The 14,409-nt window shown below is 47.8% G+C and overlaps 1 protein-coding gene across 1 annotated transcript in view; it reads right to left on the bottom strand.

Moving 5' to 3' along the window:
- LOC141735575 (CDC42 small effector protein 2-like) overlaps positions 1-13,746 on the bottom strand; it is a 74,320-nt gene extending 60,574 nt beyond the window's left edge. Inside the window, exons 1-2 of the mRNA XM_074568589.1 lie at positions 11,898-13,746; positions 10,747-10,953 (exon numbers count right to left, since the gene is read on the bottom strand). The gene's annotated coding sequence lies outside the window, so the exon portion shown is untranslated. The remainder of the gene's footprint in view (positions 1-10,746; positions 10,954-11,897) is intronic.
- Between the last annotated feature and the right edge of the window lie 663 nt (positions 13,747-14,409).

Here is a 14,409-nt window from a genome sequence, read left to right as displayed (position 1 = left end):
AAGACTGCAGAACAAGCCACAGACAACACAGTGAAATGAATTACAAGGCATAGATCATGAGAGACCACCAAGCTTCGTACAGTCCACTGACTATTATTTGCTGCTGTTGTTTCACATGGGCACCAGTGATACAGCCAGGAGCAGCCTGAGGACTATCAAGAAGGATTACAGAGCCCTGGGAGCAGTGGTAAAGGACTCTGGGGTGCAGGTAGTTTTTTCATCAGTCCTCCTGGTCAAAGGCAGGGAGGTTGATAGGGCCAATTGAATCTGACAAATCAACAAATGGCTACAGGACTGGTGCCACAGAAAGGGGTTCAGCTACTTAGACCATGGGACTCGCTTTGAGAAACCAGGTCTACTGGGGGCTGATGGGGTCCATCTGTCAGAAAAGGGGAAGAGCATCTATGGTCAGAGGCTTGCCAAGCTGCTGAACAGGGCTTTAAACTAAAGTTGCCAGGGGAGGGGAACCTCAATCCATCCCACTGCTACCAGTTTGATGCCAGTGCCAGCAATAGATGCCCAGAGCCTGGAGAAGAATTACAGGTCAGCAGGAGAGCACCTAGAGGGCAGAACAAAAAAATACCAGCCACTCCAGCCAGTAAGTCAGCTTCATCGGGGGCCCAAATTAAATGACTCTATGCAAATACATGTGACGTGGGGAATAAACAAGAGGAGTTAGAGATGTGTGCACACCTGCAGGGCTATGATCTTATTGGCATCACAGAGACGTGGCGGGATGGCTCCTATGACTGGAATGGTGGAATGGAAGGATAGAGGCTTTTCAGGAAGGACAGGCATGGGAGATGAGGAGGGGGTGTTGCTCTCTATGTCAATGAACAGCTGGGGTGCATGGAGCTCCACCTGGGGATGGATGAGGAGCCAGGGACAGGTGATATTACAGGTCTGCTACAGGCCACCTGACCAGGAAGACCAAGTGGATGAGGCCCTCCATAGACAGATAGGAGCAGCCTCATGTTCACAAGCCCTGGTCCTCATGGGGGACTTCAACTACCCCAATATCTGTTGGAGGGACAACACAGCAGGGCATAAGCAATCCAGGAGGTTCCTGGAATGCGTAGATGTTAACTTCCATCTCCAAGTGATAGAGGAGCCAATGAAGAGCATTGCTCTGCTGGACCTCATTCTCATCAACAAGAAGGGACTGGTGGGGAACGTGAAGCTCAAGGGCAGCTTTGGCTGCAGTGACAATGAAATGTTCAAGATCCTGTGTGGATTTCCTGTGCAGGTCCTTTGACCTTACTTTGTTTTATAGCAAAACCAGATTTCAAAAGAATCTGGATTATCCTTCTCCCCTTCTCAAACACTTCCTCCACTGTGTTGCCCTACACAATGATGTCATCAATATACTGCAGGTGTTTGGGAGCTTCACCTTGTTCCAGTGCAGTCTCTATCAATCCATGACAAATGGTAGAACTATGTTTCCACCCCTGGGGCAGTCAATTCCAGGTGTGCTGGATACTCATCCATGTGAAAGCAAACTGTGGCCTACACTGCTGCCAGGGGGATCAAGAAAAATGTGTTTGCAATATCAACTGTTGCATACCATTTGGTGGCCTTTTACTCCAGTTCATAATGGAGTTCTAGCATGTCTAGTACGGCAGCGCTCATCAGCGGTGTGACTTTCTTCAGGCCACAATAGTCCACTGTTAGCCTCCACTCTCCATCAGACTTTAGCACTGGCCATATGGGACTATTAAAGGGTGAATGAATCTTACTTATCACTCCTTGACTCTCCAGTCACCGGATCAGTTTATGGATGGGAACCAGGGAGTCTCAATTGGTGTGATATTGTTGCCGGTGCGCTCTCATGGTAGCAATTGGCACCTGCTGTTTAACCCGCAGCAACCCCACCACAAATGGATCCTCTGAGAGACCAGGCAAGCTAGACACCTGTTTAATTTTCTCCATACTCAAGGCAGCTATACCAAAAGTCCGCCGGTACACTTTTGGGTCCTTAAAATACCCTCTCCTGAGGTAGTCTATGCCAAGGATACCTGGAAACTCTGGACCAGCCACAATAGGATGCTTTCCCACTCATTCCCAGTGAGGCTTACCTCAGCCTCCAACACAGACAGTTCTTGGGATCCTCCCATGTCCTGATTCTGGTGGGGATAGGGTTAATTTTCCACAGGCTCTGGCAGGGACAGGACACAGGTATTCCATTCCATGTGAGCCATGCCCAGTCTGTAGCCAGAAGCTGGCCAGGGGAGGGAGCAGGAAGTTGCCGCTTGGGAACGGGCTGGAGCGTCCTGGTCCGGTTGGTGAGCAGTGGTTCTGTAATTGTATTTGTATATTCCTCTATCAGTGCTATTCTTGTTGTTTTCCTGTTCCATTTGCTGTTCTGTTAAACTGCCTTTGTCTCAACTCACAAGTTTTGCCTTTTTCTTCCGATACTCCCCACGGCGGTGAGGGGGTTGAGAGAGCGGCGGTGTGGTTCTTTGTTGCTGTCTGAGGCTAAACCACGAGAGTCCTTTTTGGCGCCCAACGTGGGGCACAAAGCGTTGAGAAAACCACAGGTCTGACCAGAGTGTGTTAACACGAATTTGTTATATGTATTTATTAAATTAGTTAAATAGTGGCTGGTTACAGTGTTGCTTCGTTTGTTCTCATGGCTGTGTTATGTAAATTCTTATATGCTCTATGTACTCCCCGCGATGATGTTTATCACCTCTGGGAGAGGGATTAGGATCATAATTTTGCTGTCCTGTGTGATATCAACGTATTATATGATAACATCAGTATTCAGACAGTTATTTTGCGGTATTTATGCGGCACTGCTATCTTGCCGATAGATCGGGCACCGTCTCTCGGAATTTATTAATAATCACACAGCGAACTTGAATGGGAAACCCCAGTCGCCCAGGAATTCTGGAAGTGATCGTGGACTGGCCAGAAGGCAAGGATTTCGGAATGTCACCAGAGGAGGAGGTGACGCGTGCAGAAGAGGCCCCACCATATAATAAACTGCCAGAAAATGAGAAGAAATATGCCCTGTTCACTGATGGGTCCTGCCGGATTGTGGGAAAGCATCGAAAGTGGAAGGCTGCTGTGTGGAGTCCTACACGACGGGTTGCAGAAGCCAGTGAGGGACAGGGTGAATCGAGCCAGTTTGCAGAGGTGAAGGCTATTCAGCTGGCTTTGGACATTGCTGAGCGAGAAAAATGGCCAGTACTTGATCTCTACACTGACTCATGGATGGTGGCAAATGCTCTGTGGGGGTGGTTACAGCAGTGGAAGCAGGGCAAATGGCAGCGCAGAGGCAAACCCATCTGGGCTGCTGACCTATGGGAAGATATTGCTGCCCAGATAGAGAATCTGGTTGTGAAAGTACACCATGTAGATGCCCATGTACCGAAGAATCGGGCCACGGAGGAACATCAGAACAACCAGCAGGTGGATCGGGCTGCTAGGATTGAAGTGGCTCAGGTGGATCTGGACTGGCAACATAGGGGTGAACTATTCATAGCTCGGTGGGCCCATGACACCTCAGGCCATCGAGGAAGAGATGCGACATATAGATGGGCTCGTGACCGAGGGGTGGACCTGACCATGGACACTATTGCACAGGTCATCCATGAATGTGAGACATGCGCTGCAATCAAGCAAGCCAAGCGTTTGAAGCCTCTTTGGTATGGAGGACGATGGCTGAAATACAAATATGGGGAGGCCTGGCAGATTATGTCACACTGCCCCAAACCCGTCAAGGCAAGCGCCATGTGCTCACAATGGTGGAAGCAACCACTGGATAGCTGGAAACATACACTGTGCCGCATGCCACTGCCCGGAACACTATCCTGGGCCTTGAAAAGCAAGTCCTGTGGCGACATGGCACCCCAGAGAGAATTGAGTCGGACAACGGGACTCATTTCTGAAACAGCCTCATAGACACCTGGGCCAAAGAACATGGCATTGAGTGGGTACATCACATCCCCTGTCACGCCCCAGCCTCTGGGAAGATGGAATGATACGATGGATTGTTAAAAACTACACTGAGAGCAATGGGTGGTGGGACTTTAAAACACTGGGATACTCATTTAGCAAAAGCTACCTGGCTAGTTAACCCCAGGGGATCTACCAATCGGGCTGGCCCTGCCCAATCAAAACTTCCACGTACCGTAGAAGGGGATAAAGTCCCCGTAGTGCACATGAAGAATATGTCAGGGAAGACAGTCTGGGTTAGTCCTGCCTCAGGCAAAGGCAAACCCATCCGTGGGATTGCTTTTGCCCAAGGACCTGGGTGCACTTGGTGGGTGATGTGGAAGGATGGGGAGGTCTGATGTGTACCTCATGGGGATCTGATTTTGGATGAGAATAGCCAATGAATCAAATTGTATGATGACAATTGCTAAGTAACCCTGCCACTGTATGTCCTCATTACTATAATTGCTGTCGGTTGTACTACAGTAAGAATCGCCCAAACTAATGACAGATGGACTTTGATGAAAAACCAAGTAAAGTGCAGTGGTGATGGGATCAGAACTGACCTTAACAGCTGGAGCCCAAGAACTTCATCAAGATTGATAGCTTCAACCCATGGACCGTGGGCATGAGCCACACTGGGTGCACCAGTTGCAAGCTCTGAAAATACAGCATGCAACAGGCCAGCACCACACACCATCTCGCCTGCCCTGAGAGGCTGTTCTAACAGATGGAGCCCAAAGCCATGGATTAAATGAACTCAATGGACATTTTGGAGGGATGGCTCATAGACTAAGGCCATTATATCTGTATGAATATATATGTACATATATATATTTTATGTAAGACCAGGGGAAAGTGGTGGGAATTCATTGGAATCTGTAAGATCTGGGCATGGCATAGATGGTATGGAATAAGGGGTGGATAATGTCCTGGTTCCGTCGGGAATAGGGGTTATTTCTCCCCAGGCTCCAGCAGGGACACAGGTATTCCATCCCATGTGAGCCATGCCCAGTCTGTGGCCGGGGGATGGGCAGGATGTCGCCACTTGGAGTGGGCTGAGGCTTCCCTGGTCTGGTTGGTGAGCAGTGGTTCCGTAATCGTGTTTGTACATTCCTCTATCGGTGTTATTGTTTTCCTGTTTCCTGTTCTGTTAAACTGCCTTTGTCTCAACCCACGAGCTTTGCCTTTTTCTTCCAATTCTTCTCCATGTGTGGGGGCAATTCGAGAGAGCGGCATGTGGTTCTTTGTTGCCATCTGAGGCCAAACCACCACACCTTCTTGGCCACCTGGGCACACTGCTGGCTCACATTCAGCTGGCTCTCTACCATAGTCTAGTTAGCCTCCACTCTCCATTAGATTTTCGCACTGGCCATATGGGACTGTTAAAGGGTGAGCGAGTCTTGCTGATCACTCCTTGAACCTCTAGTTGACGAATCAGCTTATGGATGGGAATCAGAGAGTCTCGGTTAGTGCGATATTGCCGCCGATGCACTGCTGTGGTAGCAATCGGCACCTGTTGATCTTCACCCGCAACAACCCCACAACAGAAGGGTCCTCCGAGAGACCAGGCAAGGTAGACAACTGTTTAACTTCCTCCGTCTCCAAGGCAGCTAAGCCAAAGGCCCACCAGTACCCTTTTGGGTCCTTAAAATACCCTCTCCTGAGGTAATCTATGCCAAGGATGCATGGAGCCTCTGGGCCAGTCACAATGGGATGCTTTTGCCACTCATTCCCAGTTAGGCTCACTTCCGCCTCCAGTACAGTCAGCTCTTGGGACCCCCCTGTCACCCCAGAAATACAAATGGGTTCTGCCCCTCTATAGCTTGATGGTATTAAAGTACACTGCGCACCCGTGTCCACTAGAGTCTTATACTCCTGTGGGTCTGATGTGCCAGGCCATCGAATCCACACCGTCCAATAAACCCGGTTGTCCCTTTCCTCCACCTGGCCGGAGGCAGGGCCCCTCTAATCCTGGTCAGAGTATCCGTTACTCACTTCTTGCATAAATGACTTGGAAGTTCCTTCAAGAGGATCAGAAGCAAGATCAGGCCTTCTGCTTTGTCTGGGGAACTGCCCACTGGAAACCAGGGCGGCACTTTTCCTGGAGGGATCCCCTTTTGTGGTTGTCCTTCCTTGCAACTCCTGTACCTGTAGGATCCAAGTAGGTTGTCCATCCCACTTCCTCATGTCCTCCCCGTGGTCACACAGGTAGAACCACAGGGTGCCTCGTGGTGTGTACCCTCTGTACTCTCTCTCTCGAGTGGGGAAATGCCTGCTCCTAATAGCTGAGACACTGGCCCGTGCAGGTGGGGAGTAGGAGATATTCTCTTCGAGTTGCTGGACCTTCCACGACAGTTTCTCCACAGCTGAGACAAGGGGGGAAGAGAGACTTTCTTCATATCTCCGGAGCCGGCCAGCCACCTCATCCACCGTTGGTCCCTCTTCACCTTTCCATTCCATTACTGCCAGGGAGTTGGCATATGATGATGGTGCACTGCGTGCAAACTTCCGCCACACGGGCCTTGTGCACTGCACCTCATCAGGGTCTGTGGGCAAGTCTGCATTGTCCAAGTCATAATAAATCATCTCCCACACGGCTAATTCTCTCAGGTACTGGATACCTCTTTCCATGGTAGTCCACTTGCTTGGCTGACATACAACATCCTCACTGAAGGGGTACCTCTCCCTCACGCCTGACAGGAGTCGTTTCCAGAGGCTGAGGGCTTGGGTCTTCTTCCCAATCGCCTTGTCACTGCCCCCTTCCCTGGACAGGGATCCCAGCTGCCTGGCCTCCCTACCCTCTAATTCCAGGCTACTGGCCCCATTATCCCAGCACCGGAGCAGCCAGGTGACAATGTGCTCGCCTGAAAGTCGGCTGAAATCTTTTCACATATCCCGCAGCTCACTCAAGGATAGGGATCAAGTAATTATCTCTGGTTCTGCCTCTTCCTCCTGCTCTTGTGATGGCCCTGGTTCATCATCATCTCTTACTAAGTGAACTGATTTCTTCGTGTACCACTTCTTCTGTATAGGGGCAACTGATACTGGCATGGGTTGGGGCACTGGTTCAGCTACAGTGGCTGCCACCAGGGTTGGAGCAGCTGCAGCGCCTGTCTCAGGGGTTGTGATAGCCGCAGTGTCTGTCAGCCTGGTTTCCATCTCTTCCCCCTGAGGGTGCTGCATAACATTGAGCAGTGCCTGGTAGATACTGGCCAGGGCCCAGCACAGTGCGGTGAGGTGAGTTGTGCCTCACGGGAATAGCCACAGCATTTTCCTTTTAAATATTCTATAATTTTATCAGGGTCCTGTAATTGTTCAGGGGTGAAGTCCCAGACCATTGGAGGTATGAAGCTCTCTAGATACCTGCCCACGTTCTCCCACATGCCATACCACCCTGGAACACATTCAGGAGACATAACAGTAGAACCAGGCTGGTTTGAGCATCGCAAGGATATTCAAAATCCTCAAAAGCTGTCATACCTGGCCCAAAGGAGAAAAGGGAGGCGAAAGAGCTGGGGAAAGTGTCCCCCCCCATTTCCCCCATAGACTCAGTGTGATTATTAATAAATTCTGAGAGATGGTGCCCAAGGTACAGGCAGGACAGCAATACCACATAAACACCCCAACGTAACTGAAGAGTGATGTCACCATAAATTGATATTACATAGGACAGCAAAATTGACATAACAAAGAGACAAGAACAAACCAAGCAACATGGTGACCAGTGACTATTTACCTAATACAATAAATGCACACAGAAATTTATTTTTACAAGCTCTGGTTGGATTTGTCATTATCTCAACCCTTTGAGACCCATGTTGGGTGCCAAAAAGGACTGTCATGGTATCGCCTCAGATGGCAACAAAGAACCACGCGGCTGCTCTCTCAAGCTCACCCCTCCCAGCTGTAGGGGGAGAATCAGAAGAAAAAGGCAAAACTCATGTATTGAAACAAAGGCAGTTTAACAGAACAGCAAAGGGAACAGGAAAACAGCAACAGTAACACTGACAGAGGAATATACAAACACAATTATGGTACCACCCACTCACCCACCAGATGTGGGATGCCCCAGCCTGCTGCCAGAGCCTGGTGAGAATTAACCCTATCCCCACCAGAACCAGGACACAAAGTAAGCTACCTTTGTTATTTGCCCCATTGGAGGATTAGAAGCTGTCACAGTTTGGGCAGGATTAGCCAATGATGAGACAACAGATGGTCTCCCCCACCTCTTACTCCAAGGAGAGAGATAAAGAGATTTATGAGTTTAGAAAGAACTAAACTACTTCAATAAAATATTAATAATAAAATAAAAAAGGAAATAATGAAAGAGATACAGTATATACAAACATACACAAAACTGTATCAAGCTCCCAGGGAGAAGTCACCGGGAGGCACTGGGGAAGTCCAAGACAGGACTCAGCAACAAATGGGAAACTAGATTCCAGATCTGGCTTCAGGAACACGGGAATCAAGATAAAAGGCAAACTAACAGATAGGCTCCTCCACAGACATCAGTAACTGAAGACAGAGAACCATTGAAGCACTAAACTGATCCTTCGATCCCTCAGCTTTTATCCTGAGCATGGCAGATGGGATGGAATACCTGATTGGTCAGTTTGGGTCACCTGACCTGTCCACTCCTCCCCACAGGTGAAAACCCTCATCAGGGTAAACAACCAAGTCAGCTGACCCTGGTTGCCACAGCAACAAGTAAGAGCAAGAGCCTCTCCCACTGAATAGACGGTTGGCTCTGCTCTAACCCAAACCAGGACATTCCACTGTTTACTCCACACCATTTGCATCATACTCAGATCACTAATACTTCTTATCCATCAAATATATACATATACAGATATACATATCTATACACAGACCGGTCATTTATGATTTTATCTTTATACACAAAAGTTCATTAAGTCCATTTAGTTCATAATTGCAAAATTTAATTTCATTATAGCAGACTCTCAAGACAGGAAAGATGATACGAAATTCATTGAGGTTCGTGTCCATGGGTAGCATGTCCATCTCCATCTTGAAGAGTTTGCTGGACACCACTTGATGAAGTCAGCTCAGTTTTGAGTATTCTTACCAAGGGTTAAATTTCCTTGAGGCACACATTGAACTTCTCCATTCTCCAGCATCACCCACCAAGTACATCCGGGTCCTTGAGCAAAAACAGTCCCACGAATGGGTTTGCCTTTGCCTGAGGCAGGAAAAACCCAAACAGCTTTCCCCAGCATATTCCTTCCATGCACCACAGGGACTTTATCCCCTTCTACTGTGTGTAAAAGGCCTGATTGAGCAGGGCCAGCTCGACTGATGGATCCCCTGGTGTTAACTAACCAGGTAGCTTGCACTGAATGCTTGTCCCAATTTTTAAAGGATCCACCACCCATTGCTTTCAGGGTGGTTTTTAACAGTCCATTGTATCCCTCAACTTTCCCAGAAGCCGGTGCATGATAGGGGATGTGATATACCCACTCAATGCCATGCTCTTTGGCCCAATTACTTATAAGACTGTGTTTGAAATGAGTCCCATTGTCTGACTCAGTTCCTTCTGGAGTACCATGTCGCCACAAGACTTGCCTTTCAAGGCCCAGGATGGTATTCCAGGCAGTGGCATGGCATAGGTTTCCAACCATCTGGTGCTTCCTTCCACCATTGTGAGCACATAACACTTACCCTGACGTGTTTGAGGGAGCGTGATACAGTCAATTTGCCAGGCCTCCCCATACTTATATTTCAACCATTGTCCCCCATACCACAAAGGTTTTAACCTTTTAGCTTGCTTGATTTCTGCACATGTTTCACAATGATGAATAACCTGCGAAATAGCATCCATGGTTAAATCCACCCCTCAGTCACAGGCCCATTTATATGTTGCATCCCTTCCTTGATGACCTGAGGTGTCATGGGCCCACCGAGCTAAAAACAGTTCACCTCTATGTTCCCAGTCCAAATCTGTCTGGAAAATCTTAGCAGCCTTATCCACTTGCTGATTGTTTTGATGTTCCTCAGTGGCCCGACTCATGGGTACGTGGGCATCTACATGGCGTACTTTCACGACTAGTTTTCCTAGCTGGTCAGCAATATCTTGCCAAAATTCAGCAGCGCAGATGGGTTTACCTTCGCGCTGCCAGTTGCTCTGCTTCCACTGCTTTAACCACCCCCACAGAGCATTTGCCACCATTCACAAGTCAGTATCTAGGAGGAGCTGTGCTTCAGTACCAATTACCTCTGAAGCAGCTCTGACTCCTTCATATGCTGCCAAGATTTCTTTCTCAGTTGGGGTATAGCTGGCCTTGGAGCCTTTGTACCCTCGACTCCAGAATCCTAGGGGTCGACCTCGAGTCTCCCCTAGTGCTTTCTGCCGGAGGCTCCAGGTAGGGCCATTGTCCCTGGATGAGGTGTAGAACACACTTTTAATGTCGCATCCTGTTCGGACTGGTCCAAGGACTACTGCATGCACAATCTCTTGTTTCATTTGCACAAAGGCCTGTTGGTGCTCAGGACCCCACGTAAACTCATTTTTCTTTTGAGTCACTTCATAAAGAGGTCTCACAATCTGACTATCACCTGGAATATGCAGTCTCCAGAAACCCACACCACCTAAGAAGGCTTGTGTTTCCTTTTTGTCAGTAGGTGGGGACATAGCTGTTATTTTGTTCATCACATCCATTGGGATCTGGCAACGACCATCTTGACACTTAATTCCCAAGAACTGGATGTCTCATGCAGGTCCCTTGACCTTACCTCTTTTTACAGCAAAACCTGCTTTCAGAAGAATTTTAAGTATCTTCTTACCTTTCTTGAAAACTCCTTCTGCTGTATTACCCCACACAATGGTGGCATCAATGTACTGCAGGTGTTCTGGAGCTCCACCCTTCTCCAGGGCAGTCTGGATCAGCCCATGGCAAATGGTGGGGCTGTGTTTCCACCCCTGGGGCAGTCAATTCCAGGTGTACTGGATGCCTCTCCAGGTGACAGCAAACTGTGGCCTGCACTCTGCTGCTAAAGGAATAGAGAAAAAGGCATGAGCAATATCAGTTGTAGCATACCATTTGGCTGCCTTTGACTCCAGTTCATGCTGCAGTTCTAGCATGTCTGGCACAGCAGCACTCAGTGGTGGTGTGACTTCATTCAGGCCACGATAGGTCCAGTCTCCATCAGACTTTTGCACTGGCCATATCGGGCTGTTAATGGGTGAGCGAGTCTTGCTGATCACTCCTTGTCTCTCTAGCCAATGAATCAGGTTCTGGATGGGAATCAGGGAGTCTCACTTAGTGTGATACTGTCATTGATGCACTGTGGCAGTAGCAGTTGGCACCTGCTGTTCTTTAACCCTCAGCAGTCCCACCACAGAAGGGTCATCTGAAAGGCCAGGTAAGGCAGACAGCTGTGTAATGTCCTCAGTCTCTACAGCTGCTATACCAAAAGCCCACCCATACCCTTTTGGGTCTTTGAAATACCCTCTCTTGAGGTAGTCTATGCCAAGGATGCATGGAGCATGGGGGCCAGTCACAATGGGGTGCTTCTCCCATTTATTCCCAGTTAGGTTCACTTTGGCCTCCAGTACAGTCAGTTCTTGAGACTTGTATGTCACACCAGAAAGAGTAACAGATTCTGTCCCTTTATGATTCGATGGCAATAGGGTGCACTGTGCACCAGTGTCCACAAGGGCTCTATACTTCTGCAGCTCTAAGCCATCGAATCCACACAGTCCAATAAACTTGGTTATCCCTCTCCTCCTCCTGGCTGGAGGCAGGGCAACCCTAACGTTGAGGACAAAATCTACAATTAGCAGATGAGTTCCTACACAGACCTGAGAACTGCTTACCATGGACCAGAGCAGCCACCCTCCCACAAGAATTCTTTCTTCTATCTGCTTTACCTTGCAACTCAAGCACCCGTGCCTGTAGGGCCAGAGTAGTTTTTTTTTTATCCCATTTACTCACGTCCTCTCCATTGTTGCAAAGGCAAAGCCACAGGAAATCTCGGAGCAGGTCCTTTTTCTCTTGAGTCAATCTCTTAGGAGGGCGTTTTTTCTTTATGACTGCAACCTGGGTCTGTTCAGGGGAAGAGTGGGATCCTTTCTCCATCCCAGACAGTTTTTCCAACAGTTTATCATTTTTCTTAGCTATTGCCTCATTTTGCTTGGCTATTGTCTTCATCATTTTCTGTATTTCCTTAGTAATTTTCTTGGTTTTCTCACATAGTTTTTCCACGGCTGCCACAGTGAGGGGACAAGAGAGACTGTCTTCATACTGTCATACCCTGTCAGCCACTTCATTTACAGTTGGTGCATCAGCATCGGATCCTCCCCAGACCATTGTTGACAAAGTGTGGGAATAATTTGATGGTGCACTCTGCACAAACTTCCTCAACAAAGATCATTTGCATGGCATTTCATCAGGGTCTATAATCACTTGCCAGTCACTATAAATCACTTCTCACACAGCCAGTTCCCTCAGATACTTAATACCTTTCTCCATGCTGGTCCATTTGCTTGGACAGCATTCGATATCATCCTTAAAGGGATACCTGCCCTTTAAAGCTGATAGCAGTCACCTCCAGAGACTGAGGATGTCTGCCTTTCTCCCATTTGCTTTATCGATCCATCCATCTCTGGCCAGGTTTCCCAACTGCCTAGCCTCTCTACCTTCTAAGTCTATGGAATCAGCCCCCTTGTCCCAGCATCACAGCAACCAGGAGATGAGTGTCTCCCCTTCTTGATGACTGAAGTCCTTCCTTATATTTTGCAAATCCTTCATAGAGAAGGATTTAATGATTATCTCTGCATCTGAATCCCCCTCCTGCTTTAATGCTGCTCAAGAAGGACCCTCTCCTAGATCTGCTTCAGAAGGACTCTCTCCCATGCTGTCTGTCTTGAGCTGGTCTTTTATTGTAAGGGGCAGGGGACCAAGCTGGTCTCTTTTGCTGCTTCCTGGTCACTGGGGCAAATTGTACCAGTTCTGTTGGAGTAGCAGCAGTACTCATTTTCGAAGCAGCTGGAGTAGTGACAATGCTTTTTGTCAAGGCTAGAGTGGCTGGTGCCTATACAAGCAGAGGAAGGGCTTGTGATACAGTGTTGGGGGTGGGGGGGTGACTGGTGCTGCTGGGGCAGCCAATGCCACTGGGGCTGAGGGCATGGCTTCCCCTGGTACAGGCAGGGACAGAGGTGTGGCCACTGTTGGTAGGGGGTAGCTTGGGGAATTATTTGTGCCTGTGCCACCTGTGAATTTGCCCATGGGATTTGAGTAGCAGCAGCACATGACACACAATTCCCACTTCTGTACCAATTTTTAACACAAAACCACCCCTGCAGCACATCCAGGAGAACCAGCAACAAAATCACACTTTTATGAAAGTAACATTCATTTTCTAAACAGCCCAAAAGGTTTCCATCCACTAGCTCTTTGACATAAGCATTAAAGGGCAAAATAAACCTTCCCCAAGTGAAACCAAAAGTGTAATTAGTAATAGAATCCATCACATGATGCTCAAGATATGCAGGTACAGGCATTATTTAAGTAATCATATTATACATCTGAATACCAAACCATACAAAAATAGCACATTTAAACCACTGCATAAAAATACAAAGAGCAAATAAACCATGCAACATATTCAGCAGGTTCAGCAGTATTGCATCTATTAACTTCAAATATAGCTTGATATAACATTTCATGTAAGAATGACATGATGTGAGCTGTCTGTTCTCCCTGAGCAAGCTGGAATTCAAACTATTCAGGCAATCTATCAGAGCTCTGGTCAAGCTCCATTTATGCCCCACATTAGACACCAATAAATCTGTCATGGTTTGGGCCGGATTAGCCAGTGATGATAGAACAAATGCTCTCCCCCACCTTTTGCTAAAAGGAGAGGAAGGAAAGAGATAAAGAGATTTATGAATTTAGAAAGAACTAAACTACTTTAAGGAAATATTAATAATAAAATAATACAGAAATAATGAAAGAGACACAATAAATATAAACATATACAAAACCATATCAAGCTCCCAGAGAAACATCACCAGCGGATACCAGGGAATTCCCAGACTGGACTCAACAACAGATGAGAACTGGATTGCAGATCTGGCTTCAGACATGCACAAATTAGAAAAAAAGACAGACTAACAAACATGGTCCTCCATAGACATCAGCAATGAAAGAATGAGAGTCATTAAAGAACCAAACTAACCTTTTTGATCCCTCAGCTTTTATACTGAGCATGGCAGATGGGATGAAATACCCCATTGGTCAGTTTGGGTCACCTGACCTGTCCAATCCTCCCCACAGGTGCAACCCCTCTACACCAAAATTGAGCAATAGGGTATTCCATTCCATCTGCCCCATGCTCAGTATAAAAGCTTAGGCATCAGTTAACTCTCTTTCTTCAGTAGTCAGTGTCTGAGAAGGACTCTGTCTGTTTGTCTGCCTTTGATCCTGATTGGTGTGTTCCTGAATC

This window comes from Larus michahellis, chromosome W (assembly GCF_964199755.1).
Source record: "Larus michahellis chromosome W, bLarMic1.1, whole genome shotgun sequence".
NCBI lineage: Eukaryota > Metazoa > Chordata > Aves > Charadriiformes > Laridae > Larus > Larus michahellis.
Note: the sequence above shows the minus strand (reverse complement) of the source record. Positions and strands in the feature narration are given on the sequence as shown.